At 40.5% G+C, this 18868-nt stretch overlaps 1 protein-coding gene across 1 annotated transcript in view; it reads left to right on the top strand.

The window, feature by feature from the left end:
• The window catches only part of HYDIN (HYDIN, axonemal central pair apparatus protein), a 330325-nt gene that overhangs the window by 9613 nt on the left and 301844 nt on the right, over window positions 1–18868 (top strand). Inside the window, exon 2 of the mRNA XM_023756097.1 lies at window positions 2876–2995. The gene's annotated coding sequence lies outside the window, so the exon portion shown is untranslated. The remainder of the gene's footprint in view (window positions 1–2875; window positions 2996–18868) is intronic.

An 18868-nucleotide genomic window follows, 5' to 3' on the forward strand; every position in this document is an offset into this window, starting at 1 on the left:
ATATGTGTGATGAAGAATACAATGACTACTAGTCCAGTTTGGTGACACTATCTTTGTTTGGGCTAAGGCACCAGCAATTTTTGCCCATCACTGCTTTTGCATCATCAGTGTGACTCTCAACATAGGGAAAAGGGGAAATAAATAATGTCTTGGCTTGGGTACATAGACCACATTTTGAGAACTGCTGCCCGTGTGTTTCCCCATTATATCAGCCATTCATTTATTTTATTATTTTTATTAATGAGGTATTAATTACTACTTTGAGGCTTTATTATTATTATTCTTATTAATCCTCACTTGAGGACATGCTTTCACCAATTTTTGGAGAAAGAGAGAAACATCTATCAGTTGCCTACCGTGTGCACCCTAACCATGGATCGAACCTGCAACCTAGGTATGTGCCCTGATCGGGAATTGAACCCGCAGACTTTTGGTCTATGGGACGAAGCTCCAGTTAACTGAGTCACCTGGCCAGGGCCTATTTTTGAGGCTTTTTAAAAACATGCTTAATTTTTCCATTTTTTAAATTTATGAAGGTAAGCATATGTTTCTCTTTAGTTCTATTAATACGATTTTAGCTCTTCATGTTTTATAAAATATGCATTCCCAGCGATAGAGTTCCCTCTAAAGCACAAGTTTCACTGCATCCTACAAATTTTTATGTTTTATTTTCATTTAATTCAAAATATTTTAAAATTTCTTTTGATATTTCTTCTTCAACTCATATATTGTTTAGAAGTGTGTTAACTTCCATGTATTTTGGGATGTTCCAGCTATCTTTCTATTATTGACTTATAGTTTAATTCCATGTGGTCTGAGAGCAGAGATTGTGTATCTGTTCTTTTACATTTATTACAGTGTGTTTTATGGTCCACAATGTGATCTATCTTGGTGGATGTTCCATGTGAGCTTGAGAAGAATTCGCTGTTGGGTAGAATAGTCTATAGATGGTAATTACGTCTACTTGATTGATGGTGCTGTTGAATTCAAGTATGTCTTTACTGATTTTCTCCTTCTGGATCTGTCCATTTTTGATAGAAGGATATTGTGAAATAATAGCAAAAATATATATATTGGTCTCTGTCCCTGGTTCCTGGAGTAGTGCTCCGTTGTAATTTTCCTAAGTGACAAGAACACTATGAGCATCTTTTATTCTAATATTTGGTTGTTGACTCCAGCTCCTGATATAATTTTTAAATCCCTTGGAATTTCCTGGGTGATCAGAATGTATATCTTTCCATTAAAAAAGTCTTTGATTATACCTGGTGCAGTCGGTTGGAGTGTTGTCCCATACACTAGAAGGTGGTAGATTTGATTCCCAGTCAGGGCACATACCCAGATTGTGGGTTCTATCTTTGGTTGGGGTGCATGTGGGAAGCAACCAATCAATCTCTTTCTCCCTCCCTTTCTTTCCCTAAGATCAATCAGTCAGTCAATAAAGTCTTTAGCCATATGTTGAAATATTTTTCATAAATTTTTCCTATATTTTTAAGAATTGTTCCTAGAGACTTTGTAGTTTTCATGCTAAACAAGTTTTATCTAATTGCTTATTACTGAATTACGAAAATGCTATTGATTTAATGTTATCCTGACATCTAGAAAATTGAGCTTTCATGTATTTCTAAGTTTGCCTGTTAATACTATTCTATTTTGTATATTGACAGTTATGTGGTGTCTGAGAAAAAAATTCACCTCTTCTTTTAAGTTATTTCTTTTTTTAAAAAATATATTTTTATTGATTTTTTACAGAGAGGAAGGGAGAGGGATAGAGAGTTAGAAACATCGATGAGAGAGAAACATCGATCAGCTGCCTCCTGCACACCCCCTACTGGGGATGTGCCCGCAACCAAGGTACATGCCCTTGACCGGAATCGAACCTGGGACCCTTGAGTCCGCAGGCCAATGCTCTATCCACTGAGCCAAACCAGTCAGGGCTTAAGTTATTTCTTTATGTAATTTTTTTGCCTTGTTACATTAACTAAGAACAATGACAGCAGCCTATATTGTACTGTACCTGACTTTAATGCATCAGATATTTAATAACTATTTTTTGTTACAGGGTTTTTGTTGTTACATAAATGACTATCTTGTTTTAGTATGCTTTTAATAAAAACATAAATGATTAAAATTTTTCACACTATTGTCTTCTAGTTTGTATGGTTTATAACAAGGTGGCTGTTATAATGCTTTTATTTATTTCTCTAGGAATGTGTCCCCTTCCTCCTCCTCTTTGGCTGCCTTCAAGATTTTCTCTTTGTTTTGTGTGTTCAGAAGTTGAATATGATATGTCTATCTCTGGCTTGGGTATTTATCTTTGTTGGTGATTTGGATCTTTATTTTGATGTATACCATTAATTCTGGAATTCTTCATCATTATCCCTTCAAATATTTATTCTACCCCATTCTCCGTCTTTTGTTTTCCTTCTGGAATTCTAATTGCACATTTGTTAGGTCATTTGATTTTGTCTTATAGTTCTGTTTTTATTTTTTACTCTCTCCTTTTTTTGTCTTTCAGTTGGTATATTTTCAAGGTCACTGATTCTTTCCTTAGCTCTGTTAAGTTTGCTGATGAGACTGCCAATGACAATCTTGATCTCTGTTACTGTTTTTCACTTGTAGCATCTTCATTTAATTTTTTTCTTACGGTTCCCATATCTCTGCTGAAATTCTTAATCTGACAATGAGTGATGTCCACTTTTTACATAGGAGACTTTGACATATTTTTAATAGTTATTTTAAATTCCCTATCTGATAGCTCTAACATCTGTGCTTTATCTAAGTCTGGTTCTGTTGATTATTTTGTCTCTTGGCATTGTGGAGTTCTCTCCATTACTCTTTTTCGTATACCACATCCCATGATTTTTTTCTTTTATAGGGAAGATAGAGACGAAGAATCCGGGCAGTGCTCCCTGGCCTTCCTGCAGCAGCTGCTCATTCCCTCTCCTAAGCCTGTGCCATGAGGGGTGCTTTCTCACGACTTCTGCCCTCATTTTTGGTGAGTGCTCGTTGGAATCTGTAGAGAGCAAAGCCTGTGAATGTTGTGAACTCTCCTTATATCTGAAGCCTTTAGGGTTCTACTGTCACCAGCCAATACTCAACCTCTACCAACTTGTTAACCATTCTAGGTGAATGCTGCTTATTAGTGTTCACTGCTTCAAGTAAACAAATGCCCATGTCTCCTCATAGGCATTGTTTCTCTTCAGATTTTGATTTAGTTGGCGTTTTTCTCAACTTCAACTTTTGATGAATCCAGGAAAAGTTGTTAACTTGTGGAATGTTCAACTATTTATTTATGTATGTATGTATGTATGTATGTATGTAAGGGTGGCGGTGACTTTCTTTCTGGTTCTTTTCCAGCTTTCTGCACCCAGGTAGAAACCAGAAACCTGATCCTCATTTTTAACATCTAATATCTCTACTGGTAGAGTGACTGTTTAGTTCACACCAGTATAATTATTAATAGCACCCCCTTTTAATTTAAGAGTTTCTTTGTTTGAATTATAAATTTTATGATAACCGTATTCTTGAAAATATTACATAATTAGATATCATTAGGAACATATGTTAAGTTTGGATGGATTTATTAGTTCTAGATAAAAATCAAATATTGAAGATCATTTTCGTGATATTCAAAAGGACATGGGGAGAAAAAATGTACATGAAAGACGCATCAATCAAATCCAATGTGTAGACTTTATTTGGATCCTGTTTCAATCCAAAATGATTTTTTTAGACAATCAGGGATATTTGAACATGGGTTAGGTATTAGAAGATGTTAAGGAATTATTGTTTTTTTTGTTAATTATTACAATGATATTATAGTTATGTTTTTAAAAAAATCTTATTTTTCAGATAACTTTTGATGTATTTGGAGGTGAAATGGGATGACAATGGGAAGTTATTTAAAATACTAAAAAAAATATGGAGAGAGAAATGTGATAGATAAAAATACGAATAACAAAATGTTGATAATTCCTGGAGCTTAGGTGATAGGTACATGGAGGCTCATTATTTTATTATTTCATCTTTTTTGTGTTTTTGTCGATTTCCATAATGAAAAACTTTAAAAAAGGGAGACAAGGATATAATCAGGAACCTATTTCTTAAAAAAAAAAAAAAAATCAGGTAATCATCCTATAATTTAAACAGGTAAGGGTGATGTTTTTCTAGTGGCAGATCATAGGCAATGCAGCTATGCCTGAAAGTTTATTTAAAAACTTCCTGTGCTTCAGTGATTATTCAGCAAACCAGATAATTTGTGACAGGGAGGAAAAAACAGGTGAAATGCCATGGTTTCAGTGCAGTTCAGTGCGGCAGACCCACACTCGACCAGGAGGCGGGAATGGACCGTGCAGATGTCTTTTTCATCCTGGCTCAATTTGGTGTCTCTTTTGTGCAAACTCAACTTAGAAGGGATACACTCTGCTTTTCTCCCCTTTTTCCAGGCTCTCATTGTCCCTCCATTCTCCCTTGTTCATAATATGGAGAGACGAATGCCTTGGGAAGGCAGGTAACAAGGCTCTAACTGCCACGGGGCAAGGAGTGCTCACTGTTTTGCACAGTGAATGTGCACCTAGTACCATTACTGGCACATAAAAGACATGAAGTAAATATTGGATGAAGAAAGGAATAAATAAATTCACACTTGCTGCTCGCCACATAGAAGGGACCTAATAAATATTGTATTTGCTGAATTGAGTTGTGGATGACAGAATTGAAAAGCGAATTTTAGAGTTTATGTTCATTTAATGCCAGACCTCTTCAGAGTCTTTGAAAGATGTCCAGGTGCGCAGAATCAGACAATGTGATGCCTGTGAAAGGCAAGGAAAGCCAACACGAAATGCAGCTTCATTTAAAATGAAAAGAACAATATACAGTCACATACATGCCATCTTTCTTTCAAATATATTCATGGACATGATTTGGAGAGAACAGGAATTCTCTCCTCTCCTCTAAAAGTCCTCATGCAAAGAAATCAGGGGGCATTGTAATATCCTGTCCCCAAAAGTTGGAATGATAGATACCCTTAAGTAAACAGGCGTAATTAATCATGGTGCTGCTTGTTTTGATGACCATGCGAGAGTGACAAGTTAATAATAAATCTCTAGCTCATACAGGGATGGCTAAGGAGGTGCTGTGGGTTAATTTACATCTTTGGATGGCACCGAAGATTTAATCATCTCACTGCCTCATACATCAAACTAATACTCCTGTGATAGAAAAGCAAACCATTTTAAACTGTTAATCTGAGAAGCAATAAGATCCTGTCTTAGGTCACAAATAAATTGAGTTGCTGGCGGTTTTGATGGACCCCTAGAGTGTGTGATTTATTCAGGTTCCAAAGCCACTCAGGACCCCTGGGAATCTTGGCTGCAAAGCCAGGCAAGCTGGGAACGCTGCGGGAATTGCCAATCTAATCACACAGTCAGATAGTCTAGACTGAGGGCAGTGACTGAATTTACCTTAGACCTACCCAGTAATTTATTTAGCCTTTATGTCGACTACCAATAAATTATAGAATACAGACGTATATGAATTTGAGATTGAGTTCTAAATGGTTGCTTTTAGTTGGGATTGTAATCATCTTTCTGCTTATGTAGTATTTGTTCTTAAAAGATCAAAAGCTGTTTTTGAAGTTTTTGCTTTGTAAGTTGTAGGGTTTTAACCCGGCTAGAGAAACTGGGATACAGAAAGGGGAACTCTTTTTGGCATGATGAACCATATGTGAATCCTAAACAATTTTTAGATTTTCAGCTCTTCATTTCTTAAGCAGCTAAACTATGGGTTGGTTGTATTGAATTTATTAATTTGGAAAAATATCCCCTTGTTGATACTAATACATAAAATATCATATTCCTGGTTTAAAGAACCAGCCACAATGGTCTCGGAGAAAGAGGAAGTAGAGTTGTGTACAGTAGCAGTACATGTATGTGCATTCATTGCTCTAGTTGGTCATGAAATAATTTTTATAAAGGAATTAGATTGTAAAATATGATTTCTGCTCATCTTTTTACTAATGCTGCTTATAATTTCAACTAAGTCATGATATTTAATGCACTGTTATAGGAAATGGAAAAAAGAGCCTAAGTTGGTGCCATAAAAATAGCCAATTCCCTCCCTCTAGCCCCAGGGCTGTAGATTACACTGTAAATTAGGGTTGCATTTGTCCCATCTTCCAAGGGCACACTGACATCATCCATTCAACTTAGCAATTAAGAAAACACATACCACCCCGGATACACCTGGGTGGCTTCTGTCCGCTTCTCTCTGAGGAAGGCTAGATTCTCCTGGTCAGGAGTTCAGGTTGGGCCAGGTAGGAGAAGCCTTAGAGGAAAATCTCTTTCTCCTTCAGGAAGTCACTTAGCAAACATTTATCACTGCCTTAGGTCCTGGGGATGGATGGAAGGACAGGGGCAAAGAGCACTGTGTTGGTTTCCTATTGGTACTGCAAGAAATTACCACAAATTTAGTGGCTTAAAACAACACACATTTATTATCTTCCCGTGCTGAAGATCAAAAGTCTAAAACTAAGCTATTGGCAGGTGTGTGTTCCTTCTGGAGGCTCTAGGGGAAAATCTGTTTCTTTGTCTTTTCCAGCTTTTAGGAGCCATCTGCATTTCTTGGCTCATGGCCCCTTCCTCAAATGACTTCAGATTCTTGCTTCTGTTGTCACATCTTCTCTTTAATATGGTCTCCTCCCTCCCTCTTGTGATTACATTGAGCCCCCCTGGACAACCCAGGAAAGCCTCCCCACCCCCAAACCTTTAATATAATCCCATCTGTAGCGTCTTATTTTCCATAAGTTAACATTCATGGGTTCTCAGAATTAGGACATTTTTGAAGGGGCCATTATTTAAAATAGGATAGAATTTGGCTTTGAACAGCTGTTACTGTCTACCTTGATATGATTACTAACTTAAACATGAAATGTCAAGTCCTGGAAGGTCCTGTATTTTTATTTTGACGAGGTCATGTTTTTTTTTTTTAATATATTTTATTGATTTTTTACAGAGAGGAAGGGAGAGGGATAGAGTTAGAAACATTGATGAGAGAGAAACATCGACCAGCCTCCTCCTGCACACCTCCTACTGGGGATGTGCCCGCAATCAAGGTACATGCCCTTGACCGGAATCGAACCTGGGACCCTTGAGTCCGCAGGCCAACGCTCTATCCACTGAGCCAAACCAGTCTGGCAGGTCATGTTTTTTTCTTAAGAAAAAACTATTTCCTGGTCTTGAAATACTATGTTAACTCTCTTGGGCTTAGGTATAGGGCATTTCACAAATTAGGACCTTGAAGGACTAAGGCTGCATTATATGGTGAAAGGAAAGACAGCAGTGTAGGTCTGTTGGAGGAAGGCTGGCGGAAGTCTTCCAGTTCCTCCCTCCTGCTCTGCCTGTTGACTGTCACACCTTCCCTCCCCCAATGTTAAGAGTGCTTATCTGATTGGAAACATTCCAGAACGAGATGGGCCAGGTTTGTTAGTGATTTGAGTCCCTGTGTATGAAAAACTCATCACTCTGGGTGGGTATCATTCATGTGTCTTTCCCATTTATGTGTCTTGAGTAGTGAGGACCATGGTCCACTCTTTCCCTGTATTAGCTGGCCTGAGCACGCATGCTCCCCGAGTCTGTCTGTCTTGTTTCCTAATTGTGTCCTCCTCTTGCTTGACCCTTCAGCAGCAGGTGACACAGACTCTTCCTTTGGCGTCTGGAACACTGCTTTCTTCTGCTTTCTTGCTATCTCATGTCCACTCCCTCAGTCATCTCTGTTGGGCCTTCCCCATTTCCCCGACTTAATATTCAAATTTGCCAAAGCTTAGTTCCAAGACCTCTTCTATTTCTGTCTCTTATCATCTTATCCTTATGGATTTAAATACCATTTACATATTTGATGATGCCAGCATTAAGATTTCCATTGCTCTGTAACAAATTACCATAAACCTGGTGGCTTAAAAAAAACACTACACTATGTAATATATTATCTTACAGTTCTTTAGGTTAAAAATTTGACAGGGTCTCACTGGGCTAAAATAACCTGTCATCAGGGTTGCATTCCTTTCTGGAGGCTCTAGGGAAAAATGATTATTTGGGGGGGGGGGGAGGGGGAGGAGAGGATATTTTTCCAGCTTTTGAGGCCTCCTACATTCCTTAGCTTGTGGTTCCCTTCTTCTACCTTTAAAGCAATTAATAATTTTATCTCTCTGACCCTTCTTTCTTCCTCAGCTCTCTGTCTTTCACCACAGCTGAGAAATGGTCTCCACTTGTAACGACCTATCTAATTAGATTGGGCTCACTCATATAATCCAGAGTAATCTCCCCATCTCAAAATCCATACCCTTAATCACATCTGCAAAGCCTTTTAATTTTTTATTTATTTTTTTAGCCAAGTAAGGTAATATGGTCATAGGTTCTGAGGATTAGGTCTTGGACAACTTTGGGGGTGATTGTTCTGTCTACCAAAACACCCAAATATGTGTCTCCAGCTAGACCATTCTCCCAAACTCCAGAACTATATATCAACCCCCTACTTGACACCTGTATTTGGATGTGTAATAGATGCCTCAAACCAGATTTGTCCAAAACGGGAGCAACTTTCCCAAAACTTCCCTCACAGCCTTCATCATGTCAGTTGATGGAACCACCTTTTAAGTTGCTCAGGCCAAAACCCTAATGATTATCCGTGACTCTTTCCTCTCCTTTGCACCTATGTCTAGTCCTTCATCAAATCCTGGTGGCTCTACTTTTACAGATATCCATAATGTGACCACTTTTCACCTCCTTCACTACCATCACCCTTGTCTTAGCCACCATCTCCTCCCATCTTGATTATTACAATAGCTTCCTAACTGGTTTCTCTGTGTCTATGCCTTGCTCCCCTTCAGTCTGTACTCAACACAGTGTTAGGTCTGGTCAAATAATTGAATCAACATCCCCTCCTCTGGGAAGTGACCTTTAGACCACTTCACAACTGGATATTCCCTTTCGCTTAGACCACATTCCACTTGCTAAGACCATTATTTTTTCCCTCTGGACTTTTCTGGGATCCAGACCTGCCAAGAGAATGCTCTGCCAAGGAAAAGCCTGCCTAGAGTTCTTTAAAAATCTCTGACTCCCTATCCCTGGGTGCTGATGCCAGTTGATCTAATACATTTATAATCCTTTACCACTTTGGCCTCGTGCGTTCTTCCTTCAGCAACCCTAACACATAGCAGCCAGAGCAATCCCATTAAAACATAAATTGGATAAAGCCATTCCTCATTCCAAAAATCATAGTTGATTTCCCATATCATTTAGAGTAAAAGCCTACGTGCTTAATTAAAATGGCCTACAAGGTCCCAGGTGCTGTCCCCTTTGACCTTCACATTACTTCTTTAGCCTTCTCTCTTCACCTTGGTCATGGTAGCCTCCTTATTATTTCACAAATATTCAAAGCACATCCTTACCTCAGGATCTTCATACAAACTGTTTCCTCTGCCTGGGAATCTCATCTCCCAGAAAACCACATGGCTTGTTCTCTTACTTCACATGTTTGCTCAAATGTCACCTTCTCAGGGGGCCTACCCTGAAAACCTTTATTTACAATTGTATCTCCCTCTGCATTGCCTTTTCCTGCTTTGTTTTCCTTGTACTTATAATTTACTTAGTTATCTTATTATGGTCTATTTTCCCCCCACTTAAAAGTAAACTCCACAAAGGCAGTTTATTCCTATTATGTTCACTCAGTACCAAAAAAAATAGTTTGGGCCGTAGTAGGTACTCAATAAAATTCATTGAATGAATGGATGAATTCCCTTTGGCATTGGTGTGTGGTTTTGGGGTTAGCCTTTCTTATATCAGAATAAAGAAGGTTAAATTTGAGTATTGGGAGACTAGAATGAAGAATACAGCATTGGCTATCTCTAGCTTTAGATGAGGTACTTCTGGAAATTGACCTGCTTACTACTTATAAATTCTTCTGTTAAAGAAATAAACAGGTAGACTCACAGGATCTGTCTCTCAGTGCCTGGGATGAAAAAAGTTGTAATAAACTTAGCCATTGTGGTAACATGACATAATTAGAGATAATATATTTGATTTTCATCCAGGTTCCTGGCACAGAGTTCTTGAAATCCTTGGTTTCCTGAGTGAGAGGGAACATCTTTTGTTATTCAAGTTTCTTTTAACCATACTTGAGTTTATGCTAATGAGGTGACTCTTGGAAGGTGAAGTCTGGTTGTCCAAGGAACTAACCATATGATTGATTACAAGGTTGGAATTTTTAGCCCTGATCTCCTGGGCAGGAAGAGGGTTTCTTTGAGGTTAATCACCAGTGTCTCATGCCCAGTGATTGAATCAGTCATGCCCTTGTAATGAAGCCTCCATAAAAACCCTAACCACAGGGGTTCAGAGAGTGGCACTTCCCAACTCCAGGGGAACAGAAGCTCCTGCACTTGGGGCTCTTCCAGACTTTGCCCTGTGTACCTCTTCATCAGCTGTCCATCTGTATCCTTGATCATATCCTTTATAATAAACCAGTTCATATAAGTATTTCCCTAAATTCTGTGATCTTTGTAGCAAGTTATCAAACCTGAGGAGGGATTTCTGATGGAAGGAAGTAAAAGGATTAGAATGCCTCTCCCCAGACACCTTCTGCCCAGGCCATCTAAGAAGCAGGTATTTGTAATGCCCAGAGAGCTTGACTTTGGGTATCCTCTTGTTGGTTTGCCATTCCACTTGGAAGGAGTTCAAGGTTGGTCAGATGTTTGAAGGAGGAAAAAATGTCCAACTTCAATAAGGGGTTGGGAAACAAGATGTTCAGAATTTTTTTCTCGTTTTCAAAAAGAATTAAGTAAGAATTTCTCCTCTGAGTGTTTCAAGGTCCAAAAATTGATTCTAGGTTTGGGACAGGAAATGTAAATGATGAACCTGGAACATCTTGAAAGAACACTATTGACCACTGCAGTTGTGACCAAAGGACACAGAAAAAAATTGCAGAATCAAAAAGAATCACTGCAATTGATGGAAGTACATAAAATATAAAAATATCTTAGTTCAAATTGATACCTTAACTGAATTATCATTGGAAATTGCTATGGCACCAAATTATTACTCTGAAAATTAATAAAGGTCCAGAATCAAGCAGTCATTCTGTCTTATGTATGTGACTTATGTTCAGGGAAAAATAGCTGATGAAGAAAGTTATTCTTTATTGCATAATTTTTTCTTATTTTGAGACAATCTCAAATTTACCAAAAATGCCTATTATAGTACAGCCAATGTCTTCATTTCCCCAGGCCACTTGAGAGTGAGTTACTAACCTGATGCCGTAACACCCAGGAATACTGAATACCTGAAATACTTTATATTTTCTGTAAATGAGGACACTGTCTTAGATAACCATAATACAGTCATCAAAATGAAGATATTAGCCCTAGCTGGTTTGGCTCAGTGGATACAGTGTCAGCCTGTGGACTGAAGGGTCCCAGTTTCAATTCCAGTCAAGGGTACATGCCCGGATTGCGGGCTCGGTTCCTGCATGCCAATCAATGATTCTCTCTCTTCATTGATGTTTCTAACTCTCTCTCCCTCTCCCTTCCTCTCTGAAAACAATAAAAATATCTATAATAATAAAAGTATAATATGCTAATTAGACCAGACGTCCTTCCAGACGTCCTTCTGGACGACCTTCCAGACAAAGCTGGGGCTGCGAGGGAAGCCCAGGTCCTGGGTGCCTGAGGGAATCCGGTGCTGGCAGCCAGAGGAAGGCAGGCCTACTCTTGCACAAATTTCGTGCATCGGGCCTCTGATATATATATATATATATATATAGACATTAACAGTGATGTCCAGTCATCCTAATAACATCCTTTATGTCAAAAGGATTCTGTTCAGAATCACATGTGGCATTTAATTGTTATGTTTCTTTATTCTCCTTCATTCTGGAGTAGTTTCTTAATATCTGACTTTTCTGACCTTGATATTTTTGGAGATGAGAGGTCAGTAATTTTGTAGACTGCCTTCAAGTGGATTTGTTTGGTGTTTTCTTGTGATTAGATTCAAATCATGCATTTTTTGGAATTCACAGAATTGAAGCTGTGTTTTCTTTTGCAACTTTTTATCAAGTGAAATATGATTTTATCAAAGGATACTCCCTTTGATCACTTGATGAATTCTGGGTCATCAGTCTTCTTCACTGTGAAATTACTCTTTTTGTAATTAAGTGTTTTATGAGGAGGTACTTTGAAAATAGTTGAATATCTTATTCTTCATTAAACATTCATTTATTTATATCAGTGAACTTATGGGTTATCATTTTATTCAATGGGTTATATTTTGTTACTATTATTATTTATTAGAGAGGAAGAGAGAGGGGGAGAGAGATAAAAACATCAATGATGAGAGAGAATAATCGATCGGCTGCTTCCTGCACGCCCCACACTAGAGATCAAGCCTGCTACCTAGGCATATCCCCTGACCAGGAATCGAACTGTGACCTCCTGGAATCTCGGCCCTCTATAGCCAATGTCTAGAGCTCATGTAATCCAAAAGTTCACTGTTAAAATAAACCTGTGCCACAAGCCCCATTTTATAAGACCCAGATAGGATTTTCACCCCACATTTGATTTTTTTTCTTACTGAATTTATTGGGGTGACATTGGTTAATAAAATTACATAGGTTTCAGGTGTACAATTCTATAATACATCAGCTGTATATTGTATTGTGTGTTCACCACCCCAAGTCAATTCTCCTTCCATCACCATTTATCCCCCTTATACCCTCTTCTACCTCCACCTACCCCCTTTCTTTCTGGTAATCACCATACTGTTGTCTGTGTCTGTTTTTTTTTGTATTATTATTATTATTATTATTATTTTGCTTAATCCTGTCCCCTTTCTTACCCAGCCCTGCAACCCCCCTCCCCTCTGACAGCTGTCAGTCTGTTCTCTGAGACTCAGATAGGTTTTGACCATGTCTGGAGAAGACTTGTCTCCTGACCTTCAGTTTGGTGCATGGTACATATCTTACCCCAAAGACAGAACTGATAAGTGGAAACGTCATGATATATTCTTGGCTTTGGTTCAGTGACATTAAAGGTCATTGAGGACCAAATGTCCTATCCTTCATAATCCTTTCTGTTGCTGGTATGACAGGAAGGGTCGATGCAGACATAAGGACATGCAACCCTCACTGGAGGGGGAGCTCACCTCTCACTCCCACAGCTGCTCCCTGCTGGAGCCATCCTAGTTCCTGGGTGCTCTTTGACATCCTGAGCAGCTGCAGCAGCAAGCAATTTAGTGCAAAATAATCCATCAATTAATCTTTTTGTTATTGGACATTTCAGACGCTTGTACCTTGGTTCGTACTGTAACTGAGGTGGGAAGCGGCATGACTCTTGATTGTTAAAGGAACCATACCAACATTATGGTCGCCCTGCCTACCTCATAGTAACCCCTGGGGGAGCTCCAGGGCCCAGAAAGAAGAGCCCCAGGATTAGGAGGAGGTGACACCAGTAGTCTTTGTATTGTACATAACTCCTTCCGCCCTGGCAGGGACGCCGCCCTTTGCCTCCGACCCCCAGAAGCACATCAGAATGCCAGTGAGTGAGAGGGTTAACCCGGGGTTCTCTTAAAATATAAAAAAGGGTAAACTTTAAAACTTCAATATTTGGAACATTGATAATAAACTAGTGTCAAAATGTCATGGTTCAGAGCTGCGCTGGGGGAATACTTTTAATAAAGGAAATGTAAAATGATGTCTACGTGCTGTGGCAGAATTGTCCAGAGGCCCGACGCTTCCCGAAGCTGAAAAATCCCTTGGAAGTCTTCAGCTTCGCACTCAATTTACCACCTCCCTTGGCTGTTTCTCTTTTGCTGCTTTTCTTTCCTTCCCCTGTGATTTTCCCTTCTTGTTGCCAAACACACTTTCTTTTCTAGACGCCATCTGTTTCAGAATACGCTCGCGTTCCCTTTTTCCTTCCCCAAGTGGCCCACTTTGGGGGCTTATGTTTTCCCCTCAAAGAGCTGCTTTACCCGCGTTACCACATGGGCTGGCGGGAAGGAAAGCTGTGGCTGAATTGAAATATTCCCAGGAACCTAGCAGAGACATTCTTCTGGGCTTGGAAGTGTTAAAAAACAAAATTAAACCAAGTAAACTTGAAGATCTAATTGGCTTTATTTAAGCGATTCAGGCATTGGCCAGCATCCCATCTAGCAACTGAAGGATACTCCAAGGGCTTGTCCAGAATGGAAGGTTTAAAAAAATTTTTTTTCATTGAATTTATTGGGGGTGACACTGGTTAATAAAATTATAGAGGTTTCATGTGTACAATTCCATAATACCTCATCTGTACATTGTGTGTTCACCACCCCAAGTCAGGTCTCCTTCCATCTCCATTGGTCCCCTCTACCCTCCCAATGGAAAGGCAGCTGATGCTGAGGGTTTAAACAGGAGCGAAGGCAAAGCTGTGGGTCTTCCTCAGTGCACGGAGGAAAGCCAGCTCTTACGTTACCATAGAGAAAACCTGAAAAGTATTGGTCAAAGGGGGATTGAATTGTCAGGAAGCGTTTATTTTAATTTTAGCACATACTTTTGGTATTTGTGTGTCTGTGTATCTGTTTTTTTGTGTAGGAAGTTGTCGTATTCAGAAACCAAAAGTTAAACAATAGAAGTGCTATTGTAATTATGATTCAGTTGTCACTGGGACCGCCCTGACCCTAGGAGATTTAAGTAAACTGAAATCAAATTCTCCGTTTTGTAGCCTGGCTAGAGTTTGCCTGGGGCAGAGGGGTTCCTGGAATGCAGTTCCCAACACCAACATTGGAAAATTCCTGCTTAAACCCTGACAAGTTGGTTACTCTAAGCTTGACCAAATCCAGCGCTCTCAACACTTTTTTTTTTGCAAATTCCAGACTGCTTAATATTTTCTGTCTCCTCATTGTGACTTTTGTATTCAGCCTTTCTCAATTCCACCCTGGGCTGACCTGCATGCAAATCTCAGTTCCTTCACAGATTTCCATAAAAGATTCACTTAGCACCATGCATTTAATGAAGCAAGCAGCTTTCCTGCCAACTCAGGGGGTCACATATACCACTGAACAGTCTTTAACCATCTCTTTGGCTTCTTAGCATCCCTCTCTTTCTTTCTCTTCCTTTCAATCTCTGTTGCAGTCAGAATATTTGTTTTATCCAGAGTACTTCTGTCTCCCAAGGTCCTTGGTGACAGGGGTTCCCACATTTCATTCCATGGGCAATGACAGGAAATTTTCTCAATCAAGGTGGGTCTCATGTAAGAGGAATTCTTAACCCACCTACTTAGAGGATACATTTGTGTCTATTATGTCATGAAGAATATTTCATACAAACATGGCTGAAAAATTTTGACCCAGTTTAGGAATTATTAGGCTGCCTTCTTTTTCTCTTTCCCAAGATCTTGTAAGACGCAACTCTACCCCCAGTTACGCAATGCCACTTTTTTCTTTTCTCCTTGAGCTTACCCGTAAGGGCCAAACTGAGGGTAGAGCTTAACTGTCTTCTTGTTTTAGGTACATCCGGGATTTTCCTCAGAGGCTGACTTTGCAAGGGGAAGAACTGTGTGTGCATCTTAAAAACCAAGTGACGCATCTTTCCTAATGAAAGCATTACAGATTCAAGTCTGACTTGGACCAGAGCCTGTAATAATGAGAAAGTTGTTAAAACCACTCATTGGAAAGAGCTAGAGGGAGGTCAGGTCAGATGGATGAGAATGATGACCTGGAACCTCCGAGTAAGGGTCCTTTCTGCTCCTCTTGGAACTGAGACATCTGAGCCAGGGTGGGAACCCGTGTGGCGTAGAGGTCATACGTCTCACCTGGCTTTCAGATCCTCTATTCAGTATGTCTGGACTCAGATTGTCCAGGAGTGTTACTTGCAGGGAAGTTAGCCAGGAGAAGAGGGAGGCATGGGAAAAGGAACACAATGGAGATAGAAGGTGGGCCAAGGGAGTATAAAATGTTTCCAGCAGTCTCTGTCCATGTCCCCACTTGAGAAGTTGTACTTTTTTTTTTAATATATTTTATTGGTTTTTTACAGAGAGGAAGGGAGAGAGATAGAGAGTTAGAAACATTGATGAGAGAGAAATATTGATCAGCTGCCTCCTGCACATCTCCTACTGGGGATGTGCCCGCAACCCAGGTACATGCCCTTGATCAGAATCGAACCTGGGACCTTTCAGTCCGCAGGCCGACGCTCTATCCACTGAGCCAAACCGGTTTCGGCGAGAAGTACTTTTGTGACCAAAGTATAATGATAATGATAACGGCACGATAATGGTGACATCTATTGCATGCTGACTATATGCCAGACACAGCGTTTAATGCACACACGAAAAGGTGTTACACTTTCTTAAGTTACCAGGGAAATGCAAATGGAAACTGCAGTGTGATAGTGCTACCAATGGTTAAAATGAAAATGTCAGGAAATAACAAGTGTTGGTGAGGATGTGGAGCAACTGAACTTTCAGATACTGCGAGTAGGGATTTAAATGAGAACAACCACTTTGAATAACTCATTGGCAGTTGTCTGCTACAGCTGATACCCTCTGACTCAGAAATTCCACTTGACCTAGAAATTGTAAACATATTTTCACCCAAAGATACGTAAGAGAATTTTCAAAGAAGCACTACTTGCAATAGCCCCAACATGGAAGCAACTGAAATCTCCATCAAGAGTAGACTGGATGGCCCGGCTGGCGTGACTCAGTGGTTGAGTATTGACCTACAAACCAGGAGGTCATGGTTCGATCCCTGGTCAGGGCACATGCCCAGGTTGCAGGCTTGATCCCCAGTGGGGGACATGCAGGAGGCAGCCAATCAAAGATTCTCTCTCATCATTGATGTTTCTATTTCTCTCTCCCTCTTCCTTCCTCTCTGAAATCAATAAAAATATATTTAAATAAGAATAGAATGGATAAATCACAGAATATTTGCAAAATGGACTATTATACAACAACAAAAATCAACGAACTCCATCCACATGCAACCCTATGGGTGAATGTCATTTACTCCTCACAGTAACTCTATAAGGTAGCTCTTACTGTTATTCCCAGTTTACACATGAGGAAACCGAGCACAGAGAGGATAATTCATTGCCTACGGCCTCGGCCTCAAAACTAGTTAAGTGGAATAGCTCGGATTCAAACCCTGGCAGTTGAACTACCCTCAGCCTCTAGGCACCCAAGCTGCAGGTATTTAGTGTGTGTGCTGCTTTGGTATAACAGAGGCACAGGGTGGAGCTGGTGCAGGCTGGCCCAGCGGATGGCATCTACCAGCTAACTTTGGTTACTGAGTGCCAGACTGTGTACAGTGTGTCACCTAGACCCTAATGTTTAATTCTCACAAGAGCCCTTGTGGTGGGTGCTATTACACATGGGAAAACAGGTATGGAGAGGTGAAATCATTGACTAAGTCATATCACTAGTGTGTGATGGAGCCAGGATTCAAAGCCAGGTCTGTGCTGCAGAGTCTGTGTCCTTCACCATCCCACCACGTGCCGCTCAGGACCAACCAGGACAGCAGAGCCACGAGGTCAAAGTTCTAATAGGAACCACTGCTCATGTCACAGGTCTTGAGTTCTTTGACCTCTACCCGTTGACAAAAACAATGGTAATTTGAGACCAAACCCCTGGAGTTTCAAGAGCAAAGTATCTGCCGGAGGTTGTCTTTATCACTTTCCAGGGAAGAAGAACCCTGGCCTTGACCCTTTCCTCCTGGAAACATAAAAGATAGTCGGCAATTTCTTCAGTTTTTGAGGCTGTGCCAAAGTGCGTCCAGGCAGGCCGTGAGCATGGCCCCCTTCTGACAGCCAGAGCTGAGCAGCCTTGGACTGGGGAGAAAGGGAGAGTTACTTACCAGATGTTGGGGGTGCACGTGGAATTGCCCAGTGAGCTCTGAAGTGGGCATGGGCCTGCATCCAGGGTGCTCTGATGAGAGGAGGTCTGGACACTGGCTGCTCAAGAAACAGATGCTAGGCCTCCCTGCAAGCCAAGAGCAGGAGACTTTGGAGACTCAGGTTCTTTTGTTTGAATGTGTTGATGGAGGAACGAGAAGGTAGAAGAGTTGGCAGCACTTTTATATTTCCTCCTGATTGCAGAGCTTCATCATTTCCAGCCTGAATCATTACAGTTGCCTCTTAACCTACCTTAACTCTTTTTATAAAAATATCTATATTTATTGATTTCAGAGAGGAAAGGAGAAGGAGAGAGATAAAAACATCAGTGATGAGAGTCATTAGCCTCCTGCACGCCTTCCCCTGGGGCTTGAGCCCACAACGCTGCCATGTGCCCTGACCGGGAATTGAACTGTGACCTCCTGGTTCCTAGGTAGACGCTCAACCACGGAGCTATACCAGGCAGGCCTTACCTTAACTCCCACGGCCACTTTCCCAAGCACACCATGCTGTTGGATGTCGCCATGTCTCTGCACATGCTGAATCCTCCCACTCAACATGGCAGGAGCCTTCTTATCTTTGAAGGCCCCGTTCAAAGCTCTGTCCTAGGTGTTGCTCTCTTTGACCACCTCACTAGGTAGAATTCACTGTTCCCTTGTCAGCACTCCCAGTACTTGTTTCTTCTTTTTAACACATAGCATCCCTGCTCTAACACTGCACTGTAATTATTTCCCAACTTCTCTAGAGTAGACTGAGCTTCCTACTAGCAGGGGCTGCGGCATATTCGTCCTCAGATCCCTAGCAGCTAACAATACCCGGCTTGTCTAGGTGCTGAATGAACCTTTGTTGAATGAAATCCAAAAGCACAGAGGTTTGAGGTATAAGGTCATAGTGTCTTTGCAACCCCAACGCAGCCATAGAAAAAAGAGAAAGCTCTTCCCAGGACAGCTTTGCCCTCTGTTGT

Source organism: Myotis lucifugus, unplaced genomic scaffold (assembly GCF_000147115.1).
Source record: "Myotis lucifugus unplaced genomic scaffold, Myoluc2.0 scaffold_88, whole genome shotgun sequence".
Lineage (NCBI taxonomy): Eukaryota > Metazoa > Chordata > Mammalia > Chiroptera > Vespertilionidae > Myotis > Myotis lucifugus.